Consider the following 26,858-nt stretch of genomic DNA (forward strand, 5'->3'; position numbering starts at 1 on the left):
ATCCTTTTAATTTGTATTTTTCATATACTGCTAAGGTTGAGTATCTTTTCATATTCATTGGACATTTGAATTTCCTTTTTTACCCATTTGTCTATTGAGTTTATATGCAAAACGTTTTATAAATTCAACACAAATGATTCAACTAAGAGGCTTTTTAACAGATATGACAAACATTAGTGTAGAGGAGTTCTTTATTCATTCTAAATACTAATCTTTTGCGGGGTCCATAAATCACACATATCGTTTGACAGTCTCTAGCTTTTCTTTCACTTGTTTATAGGATATTTCGCTCAATAGGTGTTTAATTTTTAATATAGTCAAAGTTATTGATCTTTGTTGGTACTTTGTGCATTGGTTATTTTATTTTGTAATAGAGTCTCTTCAGGAAACTACTAGATGAATGATTCAACTAAACAGACTTTAATGACCAGACTTTTTACGGAGATGTGGAAGACCAACAACAGGAAGCTGTTACCGTCCTTGTGCTTGAGGGAGAAGGGGGAGGACATGGCCTTGCCGACCAGTGTGAGTTGGCATCCTGGGAAAGGGGCTCCCTGACAGAAGCTGGGGCTGTGGACCAACAGGTACTACGAGACAGGAGCCTGGAGCAGGGCAGAAGCAGCCGAGCGTCTCTCCCTTCTGCCCCCCATCTCCTTCTGGGACCCTCTTTCGCTATGTCCAGTAGGAAGCGAGTTGGCAAAGGGGCCTGAATGAGGCAGTTCCTGGAGGTCAGCGTTGCAGGACACGACACAGCGCAGAGGAGAATGAACCTCTGAAGATAAACAGTAGTCAGTAAGCATTCCTTGCTGTGAAGCCATACTTTCCTGTATTCTTTCCTAAAAGTTTTAAAGTTTTTAAAAAATATGTATGTTAGATTTTGGACCACCTGACATGTATTTTTTGATAATTAAGTACCTAGTCTTCTTGTTCATGCCTGTGACCTGGAGCTGTTTGTTGAATGGTCCAGTCTTTCTCCACTGGTTAACCTCACGCTTCATAAATGTGTGGTTTCTGTTGGTGCGCTCTCAGTCTTGTTCTGTTGATTTATTTGTCTGTACCCACTGTGTTCTCATTACTAGATCTCTGTATTAAGGAAACATTGGTATCTGATAGCACACATCCCCCATCTTCTTGTTTAACTTTATTCATGGCCCTTTTCTATTGCAGATGAATTTTAGGATTAGTCTGCCAACTTCCATGGGGGAAAATGGGAGTTTAAATTGGAATTGCAATCAGTGCATTGATGAGGTTGGAGGAAAATTGACATTTATTTAGTATTCTTGTCTATAAAATGGTAAGCCTCCCTATTAGTTCTGATCTTTTCATCTGATGAACTTCGGAAAGGTGTCTGTTTTTTCATTTTCCACTTTTGGCTCCCTACAACTTTATTTTTGTTGTACCAATTAAAAGCATGATGTCTAAGAGTTTTAAAATGATAACAGATCAGAATGGACTGAAAAGGAATAGCTGGTCAAAAAGCTTTTTATACCTTTTGTAATTTGGGTTGTAGTCTCTTACAGGAAGTCAAGCAGAAATGTTTAAATTACTAACGTTAGGTCCACAAAACTCTGCTGCTCCACGTCCTGGGTTGTGTGGCTCCTGTGCAACAAAGCCCAAGGAAATGCTGTAGTCACACTCAGGGCTTCTGGCACTTGCTTGGTGAGATTTTTGACTTGAGGTGACTCTTTCACATGTATGTTTTCTTTTAAATGAATCATCTTTAGGGACAGTTAAATATAAGCATTGTGTGAGCAAATTCAAGATCATAGAGTGTAGATTTATTTGTAACAGAACAGAGTGGTTGTCTATGTATAGATGGTTCTCGGGGCATTTGCTGCCATCCACTCTCTTTTCTAAATTTGGTGTTACAGATTCAACTTCTGTTTTTAAAAAGGGAAGTTGCATATAGATCATTCACACTATTATTGTCACCTTAAAGGCAATTTCTCTGATAACTGCCCATTTAAGGAGTTCCACATGACCTAAATAGGACTTCTCTAAGAAACAAGTTTGTTACTTACCAAGATTAAAACTTTTGTGTAATATTTAAAGCATGGTTTTTTTAAAAAAAAGTTTGGTTACGCAAATGTACCTACTGTGGTGGTGTTGTCTGTCTTAGCTGCTTGCTTTAGTTTCTTCCTACCTGACTTCAGTCTGTGCATTTCTGAAATGTTAGAAATAAAAATTATAAATTTTAAATTTAAAAATATATTTTTTCCAACTTTTAAAGCAAAGGACTGCTGTTATTGCATAGTTGGATAATTTTGGAAAAAGTCTTGTTTATTCTGGCAACAAATCTTGAAAAGACAGCTCTACGTTGGTGGCTAAAATAAAAGTGTTAGCTGTCTTCCAGAAAACTAATAAAAACTCAGAGTGGCAAAGGTCGGATTCGTTTCGTTGCATCCCACGTCACCACTTCGCCTGCACCCTCCGCTCGCCTGTTCTCCTAGCCCACACTTTGCAGGCACTTCCTGGTCAGCTGGACACCCTTGCGCTTTGATTTTTAACTTTTCACAGAATTTTTATAGCTTGCATTTCAAAAAATGGTTTAAATATGTTATTGACACCACAAAAACAAGCTGCACTTCTCTCTGACTTAGTTTGAAGGTGTACAGTCCGAGACAGATGCTACAATAGATGTGAGAGTACAGACAGCAAACATAGAATTTAGTCTAGTCATATGAATGTGCTTGATTTTGAAACATAAAAGGTTATCTGTCATCAGAGTAATACTTTTGAAAAATATTTTTGTATCATTTTGCCGAGTTATTCTCAGATTACTGTTGGTTGATAATATTTATAGCATGTATTGGCATATTTTTGTATTCCATGACCATGAGGTATGTGAAGGTGACAATAATAAGTTGTCATTTGAATCATGCAGGTACTCTCTTGAAAATTGGGGTAGGCAGTTTTTTTTTTCAATCTCAAGATTGACAGCCTCTGTCTATATTTTGGTTTTCTCCAGCTTCCAACTGGCTTTTTTTTTTAACCCATAAATATCAAATATTCTATTTTCAAATATAATTTAACTGAAACTTGCAATTCTTAAAATAAATAGTAGGAGGAAAATTTTCATGAAGAGGTACACAATAGTGGAATTACGGCAATAATTTGATGTTTATCTGCAAAGTTGTTCCCCAAACAGTGAGGTTATACAGACTTTTAAAAAAATTTTTAATTTTATTTGAAAGGCAGAGAAAGAGAGAAACAGAGAGCAAGAGAGAGCAAGAGAGCGAAAGCGAGAGTGAGAGAGAGAGAGAGAACAGAAAGAGATCTTCTATTTGCTGGTTCACTCCCCAAATGCCCACAGCAGCCAGGTCTGGGCCAAGTAGAAGCCAGCAATCTGGAACTCCATCTGGGTCTCCCATGAGGGTGGCAGGGACTGATATACTTGAACCATCACTTGCTGCCACCCAAGGTGCACATTAGCAGGAAGCTGGTATTGGAAGCAGAGTTGCTGAAACTCAAACCAGGCACACCAATATGGATGTGCGTGTCCCAAGTGGTGACTTATCCACTTCACCACATACTTGCTCTTGATTAGATAATTCTTATTAGTATGTACTGTGTGATTGCCCATTAGTCCTATTAAGTCAATGGCACATTTTAGAAATGCTGAAAAGCAGTAATCATTACAGTATTGTATCACTCACATACACATGGACAGACACATACACACAGAGACACGTAGCCACGCCTTAGTTTAATCCCATAAGTTTATGAAGCTGGTGTAAATCTTCAGTAGTTCTTCAGTTATTTGTTCATTCATTTAGTGAATGCTGACTATTCAAGCAGCAAGAGACAGAGTAGTAACAAGAATGACAGTTGTATGAACTGTATTGGGAATGAGTAAGGGGCTGGAGGATATGTCTGATGCTTTTTATTCCTTGTCTGCTGTGGTGATTGTGGGTTGTTAATTTTGTGGGTTCATGTGGTGCTAACCAGGTCAAGAACAGGCAGGGCTAGAATTTTTGGTGTAAGAAATGGAAGTGTTCTGTACTTTGGAAATTCATATTTACTAAATAAAAGTAAAAAAAAAGACTCACAGAAAAGATATGTGACAGTATTGTTTTATCTTTTATGATGCTTGTGCACCAAAATACACCTGATACAATGAGGTTTGCTCTGTTTACTTTCTTACGAAATTCTAAATAAACTTTTTAGTATCCTTTTAAAAAAAAAAAAAAAGAAGAAGAAGAAGAAGAAATGGAAGTGTTGCTATTCCATGACCCCAGGCCAGGGATGAGTTAAGTGACCCCCAGTGTCTGGCACAGTGCCCCGTCCAGTTGTTATCTATAGGTTGACTGTGCTTTTCCTGGCTGTAAAGCATTGGTTGGCCCTTCGTGGGAGTTCATTCACTTCTCAGGACACTCTGCTCTCCTGACTTCCGCAGAAAATGTCAATGAATGCTAGATCTGCAGCCTCTGCACCTGCTTCGTCCCTGAGACTCAGCTTGACAGAATGGAGTGTGGGGCTGCCAGGTCCTTCTCAGAGCCTCTGTTTATTGCTGCATGAGAGGGGGTAGCAGCCCTTGCCCTGCCTCTGACTCGGGGAGGCCTTACTGAGAGCAAACAAGCAGACCCATAGGAAAGTGCCTAGTCAACCTTGGGGGTGGGGGACTTCCAGACGCCACAGCCAGGTGACGGGAACCATAATGGGTAGCAAGGCCAGTAGAATGGGGATCGGAGTGTTTAGATTCATCGTCTGCCCATGAAAAACAACATCTGATTGAAGACAGCATATCATTGTTGTTTGTATTTCTAATTCTTTCATTTAGAAATGTGTGGATGTGAACTTGATTTTATTCTTCCAGGCAAGCTGAGTAGGTTACAAAACTTTTTATTTCAGGACTAAATTTATTTATTTTTAGGACTAAAACTCTCCGTGAGGGTGGTCACCGTGTAATCATCTTTTCCAAGACTCCTGGCTCTGCAAAGGGGCTCTGGAAATCTTTGAGGCCAAGTGCTTCCCTTTGCTGGGTGCAGAAACAGACTCGGTGATGCCAGGGCTCTGATTCAGCCTCCTTGACCACTGTGGCTCTGGGGCTGGATGCGAAATTTCCCAACTCTGCAGCCCCAAGCTCTTTTCACTAGAACCCATGCTGATCTGAAATCGGGGCATAGCAGAGTAAGAAACTAAAAAGTCACAGATGCATCATTGGTAAGTAATCAATTTGTGCAAGATCTCCCAACTCCTAGTCCAAGATGCTTCATCTCCCCCAGGTAGTTCTGGGGACAAGAAAGCTCCAGGGGCTGCATGAGGTCCAACACTCACTGAAATGTCCCGTGGGAGCCAGAAGTACTGAGTGTGTCAAGTGCAGCCAGCTCAGGAACAGCTGATGGCTTATAGACCAGAAGTACACAGTCAGAGTGTGGAGGCCCACAGGTAGTACTGTGCCGAGAACTGGGGACAAGGAGAGAGGTTTCTGAGAAGCAACCGCCAGTGTTAGTGGAGTAGTATCTGGCAGAAAGGGAACAGACACTAGAGTCACCAAGTAAGGTCTTTCCATTTCTATGGACCTCAAATTTTTTTTCCCCCATTGGGGCTGGAGTTGTGTCCTAGTGGGTAAAGCTGCTGCCTGTGATGCCAGCATCCCATATGGGCACTGGTTCAGGTCCTGGCTGCCTCACTTCTGAGCCAGCTCTCTGCTATGGCCTGAGAAAGCAGTATAAGATGGCCCAGGTCCTTGGGCCCCTGCATCTACATGGGAAGCTTCTGGCTTCGGCCTGGTCCAGCCCTGCCTTTTGTGGCCATTTGGAGAGTGAACCAGTGGATGGAAGATCTCTCTGTCTTTGCCTCTCTCTGCATAACTCTGCCTTTCAAATAAATAAAATAAATCTTAAAAAAAAATCTGTTCAATGGAAAATAGTAGCAAATGGAAAAGGAAGGAAACTTACGGCTAATGGCAACCATCCTCTCTAGTGATGGTTAAAAGGGACTGGTCCAAAAATGCTGAAACGAAAGAAAATGGTTTTAAAAGCATTTTCTTCAAATATTATCATTAAGATTGTGTTCCAAGTACATATTTAAATATTCTCAGATTTTCAAAAGAGAAAAAGCTGTGTCTCACACAGGATACAGGGTTGGTTGTAGTGAGGTGACTTACACAACATGGAAAGCTCTGCAAAGGGGACCCTTCACTGGCATTGAACTTCTGACTTGTGTGAGTTGTGACCTGTGTGAGCAAGAGGATGCAGAGACAGAGAAGAGTTAGCTGGAAATGAATGGACTTGCTCCTTCCCTAGAATCAAGTTCTAAATTGCTAATGGCTGAAAAATGCTGTGCCGTCTTTGTGAGAATGTTTGATTTTCCAAATCATTGTTTCCCATATTGACTCCTTGGTCATCAGTTTGGTGATGTGACTCCCGGAACTTTATTTTGAAGATTTATTATCTTCAATTTATCAGTGAATGGGAAATTTACAGTTAAGATATCTGTATTTTCCATGAGAAGATTATATAGCCCAATTGGCTCTATGCAGTTTAACAACTGAAACACTTATCAGGTTTTTGGGTTTTTTTTTTTTTTTTTTTTTGCCATCAAACCAAAACCAATATTTGCAAGATATAAAGATAACTGAATATTGCTAGTATTTTGGGTGAAACCTGAAAGATAAAGTATAATAAAGGCAGAAGAAAACTTCAGTGATATTTGAAGCCTGTTTTGAAGTCTCTCTTGGTTTATATATCGAGCTTGTTCCTTGTTTCTTTGGTGCATGCTAATCAAGTGCTAAAAGTGGCCTTCAGTTAGTGCCGCGGTGTACTTAGTCTGTAAGATGTGAGAGCCCAGAAAGTTTCAGCAGAGAAGCGGCCAAGTGTAAACTGGTACCCAGAACCACAGTGATGCCGAGCAGCACGCCTCTGAAATTAAACCCATGAGCATTTATAAACTTACCATCACAGTTCTGAGTTTAGAAAAGGAATGTTTCATTTTCTTCCCAGATATGTTTCTGATAGTTACATGTGGAGGGCTGGCCTCATTTCTTATCACTGTTCTGAAGTTATTTGAAATTGGGAAGGAGAGAAACTAAATTCTGAATAAGGCTCTGAGTTAGGGGCGTTTTAAATGGGCTTGTAAATGTCCCAAAGAGTGCACACCAAACCTCTGTGTTCACTAAGCATTTCCCATTCATTTCCTAGGAGTAAATAATTTTTTAAAAATCATACCATTGGTGCCGACACTGTGGCATGGTAGGCTGAGCCTCTGCCTGTGGCACCGGCATCCCATGTGCTGATTCGTGGGTGCTGATTCGTGTGGGTGTGGATTCGTGTCTCAGCTGCTCCTCTTGTAATCCAGCTCTCTCTTAATGGCCTGGGAAAGCAGTGGAAGATGGCTCAAGTGCTTGGGCCCCTATGTAGGAGACCTGGCAGAAGCTCCTAGCTCCTGGCTTCAGATTGGCTCATTTCTGGACGTTGCTGCCATTTGGGGAGTGAACTAGCAGATGGAAGACCTTTCTCTCTGTTTTTCTCTCTCTCTGTCTGTAACTACCTCTCAAATATATAAATAATCTTAAAAACATACCATTTTATACTAAAGGAAGTTGACTTCAAAAGTGCAGAGAGGGACTAGCGCCATGGTATAATGGGTAAAGCTGCTGCCTACAGTGCTGGCATCCCATTTGAGTGCTGGTTCAAGTCCCGGCTGCTCCACTTCCAATCCGGCTCTTCTATGGCCTGGGAAAGCAGTGGAAAATGGCCCAAATCCTTGGGCCCCTGCACCCATGTGGGAGAAGCGGAAGAAGCTCCAGGCTCCAGGCTCCTGGCTTCGGATCAGTTCAGCTCCAGCCATTGCAGCCATCTGGGGAGTGAACCAGCGGAAGGAAGACCTCTCTCTTTCTCTGCCTCTCTGTAACGCTACATTTCAAATAAATAAATAAATCTTAAAAAAAAAAAAAAAAAAAAAACCGGCAGTGAGCGCCTTTCCTTATCCAAATAGACCTGGATTTCCAGGGCTGAGCAGGAATAGTGCTGGCCTGTGTGTGACCAAGCTTGGGCTAGAAGGAGGGGGACAGAGGGTAACCACCTGGTGCTGGACCACATGGGCAGCTGCTGAGGCTGTCGCCTCATGGTTTAACTTGCTGGTGAGAGATGCCAGACTCTGATGGGGGTGGAGGGAGTGGAGTAGGAGTTGTGAGTCCATGTTAAGTTACTGCCTTCATTAACTGTGAAGAGGTGGAAACCATTTCATCCCAAAACTCAGGTTGCCCTCCAAGAACCTTTACTGAGCATGCACAAACTGTTCTTCAGAACAGGTGTGTGTTTTGGAGATAAACAGATTGTCACTTTGAATTTAGTGCTTTTGTGCAGGAACACTGCAACATTTGGTAGTCCATTTGCTAGAAAACAGCAGCAGCCACAAAACTCTGCAAGTCTTTCTGCTAACTTCAATTCATGAACGCACAAACTAAGCAAGGCACAAACTTGCACCCAGGCACAAACTAAGCAAGACCTGCAAGAGGGGCTGCTGAACACTACTTGACAATTTTTAATGTTTTATACATTATAATGAAATTTCCCAAAGAGATCTACAAATCATTAGCTTCAGGCATTAGTTACACCTAAAGAAACCTGTAAAGATTTTAATTGCATGGAAAGGCCTGTAAAAACCTTTTCTACTCCTCTTCAAACAAGAAACAGCATCTCCTCTCCCAAGACTTTAGTCTAAGTTTAATTTCGATAAGATCATCAATTTGATTGATAACAACTCATTACTTAAAGGTTTGAATAGATCTAAGTTTGTCTTGATGTTAACAACTTCTAATCACCTTTATGTGAGGTCTTAAAGCTTTATTATCCTTAAATATAACGGATAGAGTGGTCCATTAAACGCCAAAGTGACCCGAGATGATACTGAGTGGGGCGGCCGCCAGACTGTTAAGGTGTCTGAATTACTTTTGTAACATCTTAACGCTGATCGCGCCAAGCGATTTTAAAAATAATCATTCGTTTTCCAGTGGAGTTGGCTCCCTGGCTTCTTTTCCTGAGGCTCTTCAAATCGCACCATCAGACGCACACACGCCCCTTGCCAGCCAGCGCTGTACTGAATCTAAGTAGTTCCAAGCACACACTTTCGTAGGGGCGGGGAAAGGCCAAGGGCACAACACTTAGGGGCTGAACCGGCACCCTCGTACCCCACGTCCCTGCGCCTCCGAGCCTGGCCTCCCCCGGGCTGGCCACCACGGCTCTGCCCGGTTCCCAAAGTACTGTGGACTTGCTGAGGCCACCGCACGCGCAAAGGGTTTCGGCTGCCCTGCGCCAGCGGGGGTCCCATCCGGTCCCAAGGACCCCCTCCGCGCGTCCCGGGGCGGGAGCGGGCCAGTGCCAGCGGCGTAGGCAGCCCCTCGGGGTAAGCCGCGGCCCTCGCCTCCGCGGGGACCCTGCCCGGCCCGCTGACCGGCCCGCGCTGCCGAATAGCTCAGATGCCTGTCATATTTGCGGTCGGCGACTCGGCGAGCTGCGCGCGCGGCGCCCGCCGCCGCCTTTGTCACAGCCGCCTCGTCGTTCTCCCGTTGGGAGGGTGGGTCCTGGGGACCTCCTTGGTCTTCTGGCCGGAGGGCTCCGGGTCAGTCCCCTCCTCTACCTCAGCCTCTCCTGAGGAGAAAGAGGGTGCCGCGCCGGCTGCGAGGGAAGCTGTGGGCGGTGCTACCCCGCGCCCCTCCGGCCCCTTCCTGCTCCTCCGCGGCCGCGGCCGGCTCCGCATTTATCGCGCCTCCCGGGGCCGCGGGGCGGGGCCTGGGCGGGGTCGGGGCGGGGCCTGGCGCCGGGGCCGGAGCTCGCAGGAGGCTCGCAGCCGCACGTCACTCCCGCACGGCGAGTGCTGGAGCCGGGCTGCGCCGCTCGCGCCGCCGCCGCTGCCGCCGCCGCTGCCGCCGCCACCATTGTATAATGCTCCCGGCGGCGGAGTCCTAGGCTCGGCCTCGCCTCCCCGGCGCCGGGCACGCCGCATGGAGCGGGCGTAGCTGAGGAGTGGGCGGAAACCCCCCTCCCCCCATGCGCTAGTCCAGGTGGAGCTGCATGTGGTGAGTTCCCCGGCGCTGGCGGAGGGCGGAGGGGATCCTCGGGGTGGGGGCGGTGTGGGCACTCGGCCCGGCCGGGAGAGCCCGGGGGCGGAGCGGGGCCGGGGCAGGTACGAGGAGGGTGCCCCTGGCGCCGCCGGACCCCGGGCGAGGGCTGGGGAGTCCGGCGCGCGCGGCCGGCCTGAAGGGACGGGCAGGGGTCGGCGCGGGGCGGCAGCGCGTCCCGCGGGCGGTACGCGGCGGCGGCGGCGGTCGCGGTCGCGTTGTTGTGAACGTGCGGGACTTGCCGGGCTCGGGTTGCTGGCTCACGGGCGGCTTCACTTTTTTTGAGTTCCCGGGGCCGGGCTGGCATCCAACTTGCCGTAGTGCCTTTTTGTGAGTTTCCCGGTGTGTTTATTGCTAGACACGTCCCTCCCCATCCACTTTCCCGTCCGCGCCCCAGCGAGTGGAGTGTGGGTCTGTCCGTGTGTAGAACTTGGCGTCTCGCTGCTCTCTCAAGTTAGAAAACCTGCGAGTCATCTGCGTGGTCGCCGCCTGTGACCGCCAGGGAGCGGGCCTGGCCCTGCAGCCAGCTGTCCCGAGCCGACTGCGGGCCGCGGGGCAGGGGGCGGGCGAGGGCCGCGGCGGCGGGGAGAGCCCTCGGCGGGCCGCCCCCCGGCCCGGCTGCACGGTGCCTGCACCTTCAGCCGGGGTGGTCGCCGTCGACTGGGGTGTGAGGGGTGGTTTACGTTTCACAGAAAATCACTTGGACTTGGAGTCCTACTTCGCCTGCACGCCGGGCTGTGGCAGAGGTAGAAAGTGAAGTTTGTACAGGCCCCGAGCGGGGAAGGGCAGTCGGCAGGGTGAGACGTCCGGCCGCACGCCGCCGCGGCGTGGATTGGCATCGAACTGAGCGGCCCCGGGCGGCCTCGCGGAGGACAGTAAGTGGTTTCGAACTCTGTTCGTGACATAACGCTTTAGGATTTCCAGTGTCCGTAGTGTGTGTGTGAAGACCCTGTAGCCACCGGTAGGATTACCGAGGCCCTGCGTGTTCCAAGTCAAGAGTGACGTGGGCGGGGGCCTGCCTGACGACCCCCTGCGGGGCCTTGCCCTCTCCCCCGGAGGTCCGGGCGCGTTGGGAGCTCCCCTCCCCCGCTCCTAGCCGGCTATTCTGATTTCAGCATGCGGGGCTGTGCAGTCAGGATGCAGACACCCACCCAGAGACCTCCAGCTTCTGGCCCCAGCAAGAGTCACGCGTTCGTGGGTGTCTGCTTTCCTGTTCATTTTATCAATTTCTTTAAAAAAAAGGAAAGTTTTCCTATAGCTTCTTAGAGGCTTTAGGTGTTAACATAAAGTTGTGAATGTTGTTCATCCAGTTTGGAACCCTTTAAAATAATTCCAAGTTCTTTCCCCTGCTAATTAAAGTGTGCATAGCCATGAGACATGCTGCTCTCAGGAGAAAAACCTCATGAAATGTATTTGACAGCCCCCCAGCCCCACCCCACCCCCTTTTGTAAACACCTGCCTCTGTACTTCACTTCATTAAGACAGGTAGGAGAGAACTCACATCTTATAATGGCAACCCAGTGTAGACAGCAGGTGGCCTAGGGAACAGTTTCAGCGTCAGGCGAGTGTCACAGCTTCTTGGGTAACAGCTGCTCAGACTTGTTTCCTTAAAGGACGAAGAGGAAGGTACTCACTCGGATTTAGGCAGTGCTTGCACTTGTTAGCTGAATTGTCCCCTCTTTGAAGCTTTTTTTTTTTAAATTCATTTGAGATGCTGAAATATAAATTTTACCGAGTTGCTACAACACTAAATCATTATTAATAATGATCCCAGTACAATAGCATATATTTTGATATTTTAAACTCAGGTTTGTGTGGTGACTGATAGCTTACAGCATCCAGTATTTATTTATTTTTATTACTATAAACAGGACAGATTTCATGTAGTTGGTATTTTGAGCAGTGGTCCCTTGGCAGGATGAAAGTCACAACACTGCAAGTTTATCTGCCATCAAAATGTTTTATAATTTAGTAACTAAGAGAGGTAAAGGCTCTGCAAGAGTCTTCTGGAGGTTTGTTTTGCTGTGTTGTTGCTACTGCTACTGTGAAAGAGACTGGTGAAAATCTGAGGCTTTATTTTGTGTCTCATTCCCAGCAGCAGAAGCAAGACCACCTGGTCAATATTGTGTATCAAGATACGAATAAACATGATGTTCAGGAATGTGGACTTTATCTCACTTGTAGAATTTTTAAACTTAATGGCTACAGAAATGTCTTTACTGTCATGGCATATCCCATAGGAGATAGCTTAGTGGCAGGAGTAGGGGGAGGGAGCAGCTGTCTCTGATTACTGAAGTCCAAAGATCAGGTGTATGCTAAAGGCACCAAAGGGCAAGCTCCAGTTCAAGTGAAAATGGCCTCCCAAGCGGGTAACCGCAGCCCTCGTAGGTCTTTCCATTGATTAATACTAACGAGAAGAACATGAAAACCTACAACTGCTGTGACCACAGCATATGCACCAACGAAATACTTTCCACCTGTCATTAATAATTACTCCTGTAACAATGTGTCGGAACACACAAGCTACAACTCTGGTTTGGAAGTGTGTAGGTTTAATTTCGTTTTAATCTTTTCGAAGGAAGCAGCTACTAACCAAAGTTGGAGAGTCTTTTTTGCTTTTATTTATTTATTTATTTTTTTATTGTCTGAAGCAGCCAGGGCTGTTGGTGTTAGAGGCAAACACCTCCCCTGTGTGCAGATGCTGGGAAGTCCTTGTGAACAGAACTGTCCCCCCAAGCGCCCATCACTCATTGTGTACAGCAGTGTCTTTCTCCATTAGCACTGCCCGGCAGTTCATTCTTTGTATGAATCTGTGAATGGCATATGTCAGCCCAGTAAGACGACATTCCTATTCTGGGTGATAAATAGATGCCTTGTTTTGTTTTGTTTTGTTTCTCAAAGATCATGAGACAAACAAAAACATGCTGGGCTGTGTAGAAATGTTCTTTGACATACAAATCAAAATTTCAAAATGAAAACACTACAGTCTCGTAAGACATGTGGCTTCTGAGAGGACAGAACAGATCCCTTTGGTTTCCACGAGTGCCAGAAACAGTGCAAGCTCTCTGGGAAATTCTACTCTCCTTGGAGTCTGAGGGGCTGCAGAGCTGTCTCTTGTTGGAACCTGGTTGGAGATGCCTGCCAGGCTTAGTGAAGCAAGTGCCCCAATGTGATGGGTCTGTGGCGGAAACCCAGGATCACCTAAGGGGCGTCCTGCGCCTCCTGCAGCTTGCTGTGCGGAGTGGAGCCGGCCTCCTCGCTCGCTCTCGTCCCACTCCACGCTGACGCTGCCTGCCTGGTCAGAGCTGGCCCTGCCTCCGCCGAGTGAGAGTGGCCTGAGCTATGCGGATGCGTGGGGCGGGGGCTGAAGGGAGGGAGGACGCGACTGCTACAGCAGGTCTGACAAGTTTGGGGTGCCCAAAGGCAGCTTTGTTTCTCTGGAAACTCCAGTAGCAGCAAACTGAAGTTCTTCCAGCTCGTTCACTGTCTGTCACTTTGCAGGAGCCTGTAGTGTGCAGGGTGAGAGGAACCCGTTCTCAAGCTTTGTTTCCTTTAGAAGCCTTCATAGATGGTTAGCTGGAAAGGAGAAGCTACACCAAACACTTTTAGGCTTCCAAGGAGTGTCTCATAGAATAGCAAAAGGAGAGGGTTCTGGCTCTTTGGGACAGCACATGTGTCTGTATCTTATTGTTCATGTGGCCACACACGTACCCAGACGCAGTCTTGTTGACAGTGGGCTGTGCGTGAGCCCTCCGGAGCTGAAGTAGTATGTGCACTCAGTAATCAGAAGGCCCTTGCTGCATGAACCTTTGGCCTGTGCGCCAGCCTCCCTGTCCCACGGCTTATCATCCTGGGCCATGCCACAGCTCCCGGGGCTGGGAGCCAGCTTGCTGGAGCGCCCCGCCCTGGTGCAGAGGTGCCCGAGTTAAGCTCGGGGAATCTGAAAGTCCCAAGGCCATCTCTGCAACAGAACAGGCATAAAACTCCAGCCACGCTCAGGGGGCCTAAGCCAAGTTGTATCCCCAGAGCAGCTAACTTGTTTTAGAAGAGATGATTCCAGTTGCTTTCCTCTTTTGCAGAGTGAGGCCCTGGGGACACCTTTGGGTGCCAGGCTGTCACAGAAAGCCATCTTGGCAGAGCAATTTGGGCATGATGGACCTGTCCCCTTGTTGGGGGCCTGTTGGTGGTCTCTTCCCGAGGAGTTTTAAAATACAGAGTGCTTTTTAAAATAGAGAGCTGGGCAGGTTGGGGGTTTCCTATAAGGAGCCCGGAAGGTAACCAAAGATAAAGTGATTGAGAAGTACTTTCCTTAAAAACATTACTTACATTTACCAGGGACCTCGGATTATTTTGATTGTGTTTGACTGAATGACTTTGCTTAAAGTTCAGTGAGTCATCAGTATTAATACCCAGAAGTCCTTGGGAAGAAATACTTTTTATCTCAAAAGAGCCCCAAAGTAGTTATTTAAAAAGGAAGGTGGCCACCATGTTTACAAAGTATCATTTGCTGTCCTCAACTTTTGTATCCTCATTGCTTTTTTTCTACTGTGTGAATTATCCAAGTAGAAGATATAAAGTTTAAATTGTCTTTGTAAAACCTTATCGTTAGCCTGCGTCATCTTTATAGGCAACTAAAATAAACATTATGAGCATATGGGGTACTTACGCAGGACAGGTATTTCCATATTGGAATAGTCATTTCTTCCCTTCAATGTGTCTCTTAAGTACATGGCTATTATCCCATACAACGTTTGTGCTCATGCCATGTTTTAGAAATGTGATATTTTTCTCTTAAGGAATCTAGTTTTAAGCCATACACTATTTTGTTTTACTAAGTGAATGAAAAAATAACATCCAATTTTCCTCTTTAGACTACATGTAGAAGTTAAAAGATTAAATATATTCTGTACTTGGGAATATTTTAAGTGATCTTTCACAGCCAATAAAGCATACAAATTTGAATGTGTGATCAGTTTTTAATTTTTAGCTTTTAAGAAACACTTGAAGCACTTCCTGCTGTAGCATACGTAGTTTTTATTCCTTGGTTGTATTCAGTGGCAAGTAGTTGACTGAAACATAAAACCTAGGAGGCAACCTTTGGTTTTTAACTAAGGTGCAATTTAATTTTTCACAGAATTATTCTAAAAACTTACATTTTCCTGTTTTATGTAACTGAAGATGTTCTTTAGGGAGGGAAATTTGTTATACACTTTTGGCAAAACCTCTGGTTTCCAGCCTAGGCCTTTTTTATTTTTTCCTGACGTTGTTTGTTAAGGGTCTCTAGCGTGAGGGGAAAAACAAGGTATCTTTGGGGAAAAGATGCTACAGGAGGATTGAAAACAGAATCTCATCCAATTATAAATAGGGGAGAAAAAATATCTTCATTATGCCCAGGGATGGGGGGAGGGAGAGAGGCATATTTCATGAGGGCGGCACGCGATCTTTGGGGAGAGTCGCTCACGTCTGAGGATTCCTGCCCTTTAACGTGAGGGAAGCTTCACATTCAGGATTCTGAAGAGGGACTCTTGGCCCTGAACTATTAGGAAGTAGCATCACAATTTAAACCCTTATTATATATAAATATGTTCACAATTACCAATTTTCAAATGGAAACAGTGACAATTAATAGTTCATCTGTTGTGTTCCTTGCTATTGAACATACAACATCATATAATCTGAACTTGTAATTTGCATAGAGAGAATTCCAGCAAGTAGTTACACAGTAACTCCCTTCATTATCTCCCTAAGGTTAATTGCACTACATTTTACAATTAAATGGCTCCTCCCAGCGTCCTTTATGAAGGGTTTTCCCAAATAACTGCCCGCAGCGGTATCTGTCCCGAATGGAGGTAATTTACTATTATTAAAAGCAGTGGGATTAGTGAAGGCTTCTCTGCTATAAAATTCTGGAGACCCATTGTGTGGTTCAGAGTCCACTTTAGAAACCGCACTGGAAATTCTGAGCTGCTGGCTTCTCCAAATCTTCTCCTCACATGGGTTTGTGTTTGTTGTGTGAGCGTGTTCTCACTTCAGGAATCCTCCAGGGATTTTAACCATGGTTTTTGAAACATCAATGCTACTTATACACATGCAACAAAACCTTTCTGGGTTGTGCTTGGCAAGCCTCCAAACTTCTTCAGCATTGTCCTTTAGATGCTTGAATTTGGGAGCAGTCTTGGATATGAATGTTTGTGCTCTGAGAGATGTGTAGCTGGAAACTGCAGTGGAGAAAGGCATTCCCACCGCCTGTTACTCTGCTGCGCCCCCTTGTGGATGTGCTGCGTCTGTCAGAATGTAAAGGAGTTCTGACTCGTGCTGGACGTGGCTTGTTTACCTGGAGCACGGATAGCTTTCTTCTGTGCAAAAATCTAGCAGTTAAAATGAGTACAATGGTTCTCACTGAATGTGCAAATAATTTATTGTGATTGTTTTTTAATTTCATAGAATTTCTAAGGTTTGTATTGACTTGTCGTAGTTTAAACGTTTTATTGTGGAAAATTCCAAACATGCTGAACAGTAAAAGGAAGAGTACAGTGCGTCACCTTGTACTGGTCGCCCAGCATCGACAGCCACAGACATTTTGCCTGTCGTATTCCATCAACATGTTCAGGGTTATTTTCCTTCCCGGAGTACAAAGCATCAGCTCATATTTGATGTATGTGTTTGTTAAGTTCCAATTCAGAACTGTCGGGTTCTACTAAACCTTAACTTTAATTAGGTGTGCAGTCGTTTAGCCAGAATCCTCAAATAAAAGAAGAGAATTGGTAGCATTTCCATTGTCCTTGGGAGAAGGTGACTGGTTTCTGTGGCTGCATAGACCTGAGATTAAGACCTAAAACTCCCTGCTGGCAGAGGTACCAATAAGACAGGAGATTAGAAACATTTTACACAACTTGATATTTAGTCTAAAGTGCCTGATTTTCTTTCCAAATGTTTGCTGACAAGACCGTAATTAATTCGTAAGGAATAGTGATGTGAAATATCCCCTCTCCTCTCTCTTGTTTACTAATGGCATTTAGTTATCAATATCTCTAAAATTTCTTTCATTTTTCCAGAGAAAAGAATCATATTTGATAAACCACCAGTGTTGGGAATTGTCTTCAGTTTTATAGAAGCATGTAAAAATTCTGCGAGAGAAAGCTAGAATTTCTTAAAATGGGAACTGTAGAAAACAGCCGCGTACAGTCAGAGCCGTTGTTTCTGAAGTGGACTTGGAGGTTGACATGGCGGGGTTTCAGTTTCCCTGCAGGCTGCCAGGAGGAGGCCAGGAGGGTCGTCCTGTGGGTCTCCGTGCAGCTGCAGGGGCTGAGCTCCAGGCGCGGCTGCGGTGCCCCGCGGGCCTGGCCTGGTCGGCGGGGGAGGCTTGGGCCCTCGGCACCCGGCTGCAAACAGTGGTGTCGGGTTACAGGTTCAGAGTCTCCCAGAGCACGGGTAACTGGCTGTTCTAGTGACTGGCTTTATAATTACATTGCCGATTTGTTAGGGGAGGCTTTGTCTTACTTACCAATTAGCATGGGTGTTACTGTGGGCACCTCCAAAACCCTGGATGAGCTTTGCGTTTAAAAAAAACGCTTTCTGACCCCAGGCAGCTTAGGGGTTAGCAGCACTTGCTGTCTAGCTGTCTTGGCCGAGCCCTTACCCTGTGTGTCTGGAAGCTGGGGCTGCTTTGCCACTGTTGCTGGCACTCCCTGGGCCATGGGCAGTCATAGCCCTGCACCCTCTTGCAGGAGGGACAGCGGAGACCCTCTTGCTTGTAGTAGCTTCCTGTTCCGACCCCGCCAGCATCACCTTCCCCAGGGTGGCTTTTGTGTGCTCCCTGGTGTGGGGGTGGGGAGGTTGTCGGGTGCTGAGCACGTGGGTGGGGTCACAGTGCTCCGTCGTGAAAGTTGTCTGAGCCAGCATCTCCCACCCCACCCCCATGGAAGTAGGCTGGGGCTTTTCCTTCCTGCCCGGGAGCGAGCTGCCCAGCTGCCGGGTTTCTGAAGAGCCCTTCCCCAGAGGCGGGCCTCCCGGCTGGTGGGAAACACCCTTTTGTTGAGAGCCGCCTCTCCCTTCCAACCACCCGGCGGAAGGCCAGTATGTGGAAGGAGGGGAAGGAGAATATTCTCTTTCCCAAGTTGTCTCAAAGCAGTTTGTGGCCCAGCTCTGAGCCCGCTTCTCTGGGGCCGGGAGCCTGCCTGTCACGCACACAGTTCACTGTGCCATGGGCGCTGCTTTCTTCCACCCCCTTCCTCAAAAGAAACAGAAAGAACACGGTTCCACCCACAGCCTTGGGTACTGGCGGCACTGGGTGTCAGAGGAAACGGCCCCCGCTGGCCTCTCCTCAGCCTTTGCTGCCTTTCTTTTCCAAAGAGGGGCTGCATGTGTGCGCGCGTGTGTGTGCACGTATCTCTGAATGGTTGATGTCAGTGCAGAGACCCGAGCGTATGGTTTCAGTGTTGGCATGGGCGCTGCTGGCCGCTTCCACCAGCAGAGTGGTGAGACCAGGGAGACAGCCTCTGAAAACTGCCCTTGGAGTGAGGAGCCCTTCCCCAGACAGCTGTGCCCGCTCAGGTCTTTAAAAACTTGTTTTTGTCTGAAGCCTGCAAGCCAGGGGCGGCCTCTACTGTGCTCCCCGGGCCCCACAGGCCCACCTGTAGCCACCTTCACATAGCTGACTTTTAAAGCAGCAAGTTGCTTAATTGTGAAGTCTGCCGTAGGTCTGAAAAAGGACACCGCTGAATTTCTAGTCCTGTTACTACTGCGAAAGGAAGTTGGATCAGGCTCTTGACAGTGTATGGAGGGCATGAACCAGCAGGGCCTTGAGGTGTGTGGACGTGAAGGCTTCCAGGAGTGCCTCCCTCTGAGCCACCTGCGTACTAACAGCACACCCTTGTGAGAGCGTGCCAGTGGCTCCACCGCTGCCTGGTCACTTTCAGTCACACATCTTTCAGACACACCTTCCCTATCACTTCCTCTCTTCAGAAATTGGAACCAAGCTACCAATTTTGAGCCCCTCTCCTCTCAGAGATCTTTTGAAGCCTAACTTCTCTCTCTCTGCATATTAAGCAGGGAAGTCTGTTGGTGGTGAGGGACTTTTCTTGTCTTGGGTTGGGACTCTTGTTTGTGAGGGATTAGGTACAACCATAAGGCAGACTTCCACATCTCTTTTGTGATTGGCTTGGAGCCTTTGAGGTGGGCTGGGGAGGGCTCCTGGTGCAGGCCTCCCACAATTCCCTGAGGCTAGCCCCAGGCTCTTGACTGCCAGGAAGCCCTGGTGACTGAGAGATGGGGTGAAGGTTACAGCGTGTGTGTGTGTGTGTGTGTGTGTATGACAGAGTGGTGGTTTGCAGACATAGATTTTATATAAAATCACAATTTTGACAGTTCAGACAGCATTAAAAGTGAACTTAAAACCTGTTTAAGGGGCTGTCTCTGTTGCATACTGGGGAACGCCATCGCCTGCAGTACAGGCATCCCATATGGGAGCCGGTTCGAGTCCCTGCTGCTCCACTTCTGATCCAGCTCTCTGCTATTGCCTGGAAAAGCAGCAGAAGATGACCCAAGTCCTTGGGCCCCTGTACCCATGTGGGAGACCTGGAGGAAGTTCCTGGCTTTGAATCAGCACAGCTCCGGCCATTTTGGCCATCTAGGGAGTAAACCAGCAGATGGAAGGCCTCTCGCTTGCTTGCTGTCTCTCTCTGTAACTCTGCCTTTCAAATAGATAAGTAAATCTTTTTTTTCTTTCTTTTTTTTTTTTTTTTTTTTTTTAAAAAAGGCTGTTTTAGAGACAGTAGCTTTTAAAGTTGAAAAACAATCCAGTGCTATGGCACAGCCTGAGTGCCAGCATCCCATACAGGCGCCAGTTCGAGTCCTGGTTGCTCCACTTCCAATCCAGTTCCCTGCTAATGTGCTTGGGAAAGCAGCAGAGGATAGCCCAAGTCCTTGGGCCCCTGCACCCACATGGGAGACCTGGAAGAAGCTCCTGGCTTTGGCCTAGCCCACCCCTGGTCGTTGCAGCCATTTGGAGAGCGAACCAGCAGATGGACGACCTCTCTCTCTCTTATAACTCTCCTTTTCAAATAAATAAATAAATAAATCTTTAAAAAAATAAAGTTGAAGAATAGAATTAAATATTTCTTGATTCACTTTGTTTGAATTACCTTTCTTTCTAAAAATTTTTTCATTTGAGAGGCAGGCAAACAGAGCTGCCATCCATTGGTTGACCCCTAAATGCCCTTTAACAGCCCAGGTTGGGTTGGGTTGGGCTGGGCTGAAGAGGAGAGCCTGGAACTGAATTCTAGTCTCCCACACTGGTTAGCAGGGGCCAAAATCACCTGAGCCATGCTTGCTGCCTCTCAGTGTGCCCATTAGTCAGGAGCCAGACCCTGGGTGTTAGACCCAGGCATCATGATAGGAGGCATGAGCTTCTTATCCTCAAGGCCAAATACTCACCCTGTGGTTTTGGTGTGTGTGTGTGTGTGTGTGTGTGTGTGTTTTCCTTAGTGCCTGAAAAAAGCTATGAAGTGTTGTGCTTTTAAACATTGGTGCCATGTCAGTTCCTTTTTGGATGTTGGGCATAAGCCCTCTCTGCATTCATGGGAAGGGTTGGGTTGTGCTGGTGGGGTCTGGTGTATCCGTCTGAGAGGCTGAGTTCTGTCATTAAAACTGAGGTTCAGGTCGGTGCCGTGGCTCACTTGGCTAATCCTCCGCATGCGGTGCTGGCACACTGGGTTCTAGTCCTGGTTGGGGCGCCAGGTTCTAGTCCCAGTTGCTCCTCTTCCAATCTAGCTCTCTGCTGTGGCCCAGGAAGGCAGTGCAGAATGGCCCAAGTGCTTGGGTCCTTGCACCCGCATGGAAGACTGGGAGGAAGCACCCGGCTCCTAGCTTCAGATCGGCACAGCGCCAGCCGTGGCATCCATTAGGGGAGTGAACCAACGGAAGGAAGACCTTTCTTTCTGTCTCTCTCACTGTCTAACTCTTTAATTCTGCACATTGTCAGTAGCCATCATCAAAATGGTGTCTGTTCCTTTTTGTTCTACTCCGTGTAGACAGAAATCGGGAGGACCGTCCCAGTGAGGATGAACTGAGTAGAGACATCCTTTAGCTCAGAGAGGACATGGGAAAGAGGAAATCGTGGTTCTCTAAGTAAGTGAGGTCCCCGGGGCAGCAGCACCTGAAAAGTTGCCGGGAGTGCAGGTTGGTGGGGCCCAGCTGTGTGTGCTGTGCACACTCCCCGTGTGAGCCTGCTGCTTGCCCTCCATTGAGAGGAGGAGGGAGGCTGTGGCAGAAGAGCCTTCTGACTGGAGCTCAGGCGCCGCCTTGAAGCTGTCCAACCCTGAGGTCTGTGCTGTGCAGTGCTCTCCCTCCCATCCTCCCCGCGAAGGAGCTGTTGGATCTCAAGCTGTTTGAAGAGCCCATGAATATTCAATAAACAGGTGGCTCTGGTTGGTTGTAGGCCCCTTAGGGGTAGGCAGGGTGGGAGGGAGCACCCACTGGATGCCTCAGGACTGGGGGTCTCTAGCCCAGCCCTGAAGCTCAGGGTCCTTTGGGCCACTGTCTGGAAAACTGCACAGAAGGCAGGGCTCTGGGCTTGGGTCTTCCCAAGGCCAGGCAGGAGACAGAATGAGGTGTTGGCCCCAGGGTGACCTAGTAGGCGGGCCCCTTCCCCAGTGTTCCCTGGGAGCCCTTAATGAGCTCCTGCTACTGCCCCTGTCTCGGGGATGAGGCCTGGTGAGGCCTTCTGAAAGGTCACGTGCCGCTCCCATCGTGGGCTTAAAGAGCCATTGTTACTTCCTCACAGTGCCTCAGGAAAAGGGGCTGCTGTGGAGTTGCCCACCCTGGACTTGAGCAGCCAGAGCCAGGCCCAGCATAGAGGCAGGGTCTGGCTTCTTGCCCTCTGGTTGTCAAGGGCATGTCTGGGCTTTTCTTCTTTAAATTGTTATACAAAGCCCTGAGAGTGAGAGTGCTCGCTACCCTTCCCCGCGCTGAATGTTGGAGGCCTCTCCTGGCCATGCTAATTGCAAAGTTACTGCAGCGTGTTAAGCAAACTTTGGGCATGCCTCTATTTTAAGCAACAATGTGGAGTAGATTTTACATTGCATTTTATTCCTTTCTATTGCAATTGAAATAGAAATGGGATTAAGATCAGTGTTGTATGTGTTTTGTAATCTTACTGGGTATGTGGAGACCACTTTGTCTCCCAGTACAAAATAGAGAAATGAAAGCAAGCCTGCTTTGAGACTTGCTCCATCAGGGGTCCTTATGTACACACTTGCAGAGCATCCGAGGTTCAGTGCTTGGAGCAGTTCCTGCTCGTAGGTTTTGCCTTTCAGCGCCCTCCCCTTGCTGGCAGCTGTCTTACCAGGCTATCCCTAAGTCATTGGGATTATCACACCACTGTGACCAGCTGGGCCATTCTCATTGGAAATTAGGGACTTCTTGTATTGAAATCTCTCTGAAAGTGTCTCCACAGGTTTTTCAGCTGTGGGAATTCTGGTAAATGCCTGTAGAATTGCATGGCTTATATGCTTTTTAAATAAGTGAGTTCCATGAGTTCAATGATTATTTCTAGGGAAATGTTACTGATAAAACACCTTTCATTCTTCTGGTAAAAAGTCTTTGAAAACAGTTAATTCTAGGGGCAGGTGTTGGGGCACAGCAGTTAAACCTCTACTTGGGATATCCATATTCCATATCTGAGTGCCTGAGACCAAGTCCCACCTCCCCTTCCCTTCCTGACCATCCAGCTTCCTGCCAGTGGGCATTCTGGGAAGCAGCAAATGATGGCCCGCGTTCTTGGGTTTCTGACACCCACATGGGGGACCTGGATAGAATTCTTAGGCTTTGGGGGCACTTGGAGAGTAAACCAGATCAAAGATCTCTCCCTCCCTCTCTGCCAATCTGCCTTTCAAATAAATAAATGAATCTTTTAAAAACGTATAAACAGTTCTACATTGATCACTCAAAAAGTCTATGCCATCCTACGTACACGTTACCTTTCCTCTAGGAAACCAATAAGAATTAAAAGTGACAGTGAGCTTGCTAATTCATTTTTACTTGTATTTTGGTTCACATTTAAGATAAGGGACCATGTTATCCACCCCCCCCCCATCTTTTTTATTTATTTGAAAGGCAGAGAAACAGACACAGGGAGATCTCTCATCTGCTAATCTATTCCTCAGATGCCCACAACAACTGGGACTGGGTAAGGCAGAAACCAGGAGCCAGAGCTCAGTCTTGGCCTTCCACATGGACGCCCTGGACAACTACTTGAGCCATCACCTGCTACCTGCTGCCACTCAAGGTTCACATTAGCAGAAGAGTGGGAATGGAAGTAGAACCAGGACTGGGCCCACTAACTGCTGTGCCATTTTAAGATTTTTATATTTATTTATTGAAGATTTATTTATTTATTTGAAAGTCAGTTACACAGAGAGAGAAGGAGAGGCAGAGAGAGAGAGGGGTCTTCCATCCGCTGATTCACTCCCCAGTTGGCCGCAACGGCCGGAGCTATGCAGATCCGAAGCCAGGAGCTTTCTCCAGATCTCCCACACGTGTGGCAGGGGCCCAAGGACTTGGGTCACCCTCCACTGCTTTCCCAGGCCACTGCAGAGAGCTGGATCAGTAGTGGAGCAGCCAGGACCTGAACCTGCGCCCACATGGGATGCCGGCACTGCAAGTGGCGGCTTTACCCACTACGCCACAGCACCAGCCCCTATATTTATTTTTGAGAGGCAAAGAGACCGACAAAGATCTCCCATCTGCTTATTCACTACCCAAATGCCCACAATGGCAAGAGCTGAGCAAGGCAGAAGTTAGGAATCCAGAACTCCATCTGGGTCTCTCATATGGGTGGCAGGGGCACAGCTACTTGAACCCTCATCACTTGCTGCTTCTTGCAGATTGCATTTGCAAGGAGCTGAAACTGGGAGCTGGGGCTTGAACCCAGGCACTGCAGTATTGGAACTAGGCATCATAACGGCTAGGCCAAATCCCTGCCCTGCTCCCGCCTCCATCTCCCCCACCCGCATGTGCGTGCGCACGCATACACACACACACACACACACAACCTTTCATGGGCTTTTGTAGAACACATTAAAATAATTACTTGAAAAAAGTAGAAATACAAAGATGGAAACAATAGAAACGCCACATTTTTAAAAATAATGTTTAATTGGAAAACTCCACTTTTAAATGTTTGTTGATTTTTGTCTACGTGAAAAGCAAAGCAACAGGGGGAAGGGAGAAGAGAGAGAGAGAGATCTTCTATCCGTTGATTCACTTCCCAATTGTCTGCAACAGCTAGGGCTGGACCCTCCCAAAACCAGGAGTCTGAGTCCGGAACTTCTTCCACATGGATGGCAGGGGCCCAAGGACTTGAGCCATCATCTCTTCCTCCCAGGGTAATTAGCAGGAAGCTGGATTAGAAGCAGAGGCTAGTCTCTACCCCAGAGGATATGAGATGTGGTTGATGTCCTAAGCAGCAGCTTAACCTGCTGTGGCACGATGTCTGGCCCAAGAAGCTCTATTTTACAGTTAGATTTGGAGACATACAATTACTCCTTATATTTGCTGTAAAAATTCCCAAATAATAGAGTATGTCTGGTTACCTCATCATTGACCAATAACAGTTCACAGCCAGGCACCTTCCCTGAACCACACTTTGAAAAACATTTTAGAGTATACATGTATTTGTGTACTCAAAAACACATTTAAATGTGTTGGCATGATCACAGTGTGACATAACATAGATCATATAACAACTTTCTATGAGAACTGAATGCTCTTAGAAGCTCTTTGGCAAAAGTGAAATTTTTCTGGAAGTATTTAAGTACATTGTAAGCAAACACAAATGGTATAATTGTGAACAGCTATGAGTTTCAAAACCCAGTTGTCTGGTAACACTTCTGATGCATTAAAGTAGAAAGGGTTTTGCAAATTGAATTGAAACCGCCTCCACTCAGATTCACCCTCAAGTTTAAATGAGCACACATTCTTTGGGTAGGAATATACAAATGACACCATTAGCACTAAACAGTAGGGAATATGTGTGGCCCATGCCGGGTCAGATAAGTCAGTTGTCACCATCATAACCTTCCTTGCCTCTGACAACTGCTGGTCATGGGACGGGTCTTGGGTCCTAGTGATTGACAGCCCTTTCCTTAATGTTTACAAAACGAGGGGAAGTTAGTCTTACAAGTAACTTCCCAGTCACCATAAGCACCAGCATATCTCAGACTGACTCTAACATTGATAGTTGGCAGCCATATTCATCTGTCTCCTCAGGGACCGACACATGTGAAACCAGTCACTCCAGGTGGAACTTAGATGCCAGGCTCCATGTCTGCCTTGAGGGGCAGTGTGGCTTTCTTTTAAGCAAGCACTGGAAGAAAGTTCTGTAACGGTTCTGTTCTGCTTAGCCCTACTTCTTTATGGTGAGACTCCGAGTCCCAGTGATGACGTATAGGAGGAGCTCTTCCGCCTCTTGAAGACCAGACTTTATTCACCTGGGACTGCCACTGTGCCTAGCAGAGTCCCTGAGACGGTGGAGGTGTGGAGGGAGACACACGCAATCACCTGCAGCAATTCAGTAAGAGAAAAGTGAGATTTAAGGAGGAAAACTGGGTAACTATGAACCAACTATCTGCTTATGAAGATACCAGAAAGAGAGGGTTGCATTGAGGCAAGGATTAACACATCTCTGCGTGTTGTAGCACAAGTGAGAGCGTGGTTTCATTAGAACCTGGTCTGGACAACAAAAGGACAACTGTATTAATGAAGTGGTTAGAAAGTGAGGTCTGGGAGGTAAAGGCTAATACTTGAGACTGTTGTGTTTAGACAGTAGGAGTCAGTGTGACCTTGGAGACATTCTCCAGAAGGTGACAACCAGCTGAAGACCAGTGTTCGCTAAGGCCAGAGCAAGAGAGGATGCGGCCCAGGCTGTGAGTGGCAGGTGAGATGGAGTAGGAGTTCCCTCTGTGGTTTTAAAATTCAACCTTTGGGCCCGGCACGTGTCCTGGTGATTAAGACTCTAGTTAAGAAGCCCATGTCCCATATTGAAGTACATGGGGTTGATGCCCATATCTGCTCCTGACTCCAGCCTTCTTACTCATGCACACCCTGGTAGGCAGTGGTGATGGCTCAAGTACTTGGGTCTCTGACACCCACTTTCCATGAGAACTGGAGAGCTGGATTGAGTTCCTGGCTCCCGCCCCAGCTGTTCCACACATTGGGAGAATAAACCAGCAGATGGACTCCTCTCTGTCTTACCTGTTTGTTTCCGTGTGTGACTCAAATAATTAAACATTTTTAAAAAATTCAGTGCATTACAAATTCTCCAGATCTAAGACACAAAGTCACTGTTTGAAATATACAAGTGTGTATGTATATATGTATGGGTATATGTGTATGTATATGTTTAACATATCTGGAATCAGTTGATATTTCATTATGAAATGTCTCTAGGACCCAACATCAATGTTTATAATCAGAGCAAATTACGTTAAAAGTTAATCCAGTTGCATTCAGACATAACTGTGTATGATGAAATCGAGCCAAGGAAAAACTTGGGTTGTGGAGCATGCATTCCTCCCCTTGGTTCCAGAAGGAAAAGTGGTGGCAGCCCAGCCGCTGTGGTCATTTAACACAGGCCAGGTGCTTCACCACATGTCACCACACAGGCAGAAAAGCTCTGTGCATAATGAGGAAGGAAAAAGCATTTTGAAAGTACACACAGTTCTCCCAAAATTGTACATGTTCCTTCGTCTCAAACTTGGCTCTTTTAATCATCCAAGATGTGTTCTAGCTGTAATTT

The 26,858-nt window shown here is 46.9% G+C and overlaps 1 protein-coding gene across 3 annotated transcripts in view; it reads left to right on the plus strand.

Moving 5' to 3' along the window:
• Positions 1-26,858, plus strand: part of SERTAD2 (SERTA domain containing 2) — a 121,566-nt gene that overhangs the window by 89,048 nt on the left and 5,660 nt on the right. The window contains exon 1 of one of the 3 annotated variants that reach the window (XM_008254335.5): positions 9,749-10,021. The exons of 1 other annotated variant lie outside the window; for it this stretch is intronic. The gene's annotated coding sequence lies outside the window, so the exon portion shown is untranslated. Of the gene's footprint in view, positions 1-9,748; positions 10,022-10,759; positions 10,939-26,858 lie in introns of those variants that run through there. One more of the 3 variants, XM_089327609.1, reaches the window with a different exon arrangement.

This window comes from Oryctolagus cuniculus, chromosome 2 (assembly GCF_051225735.1).
Source record: "Oryctolagus cuniculus isolate XC-2025 breed Fujian yellow rabbit chromosome 2, ASM5122573v1, whole genome shotgun sequence".
Classification (NCBI taxonomy): domain Eukaryota; kingdom Metazoa; phylum Chordata; class Mammalia; order Lagomorpha; family Leporidae; genus Oryctolagus; species Oryctolagus cuniculus.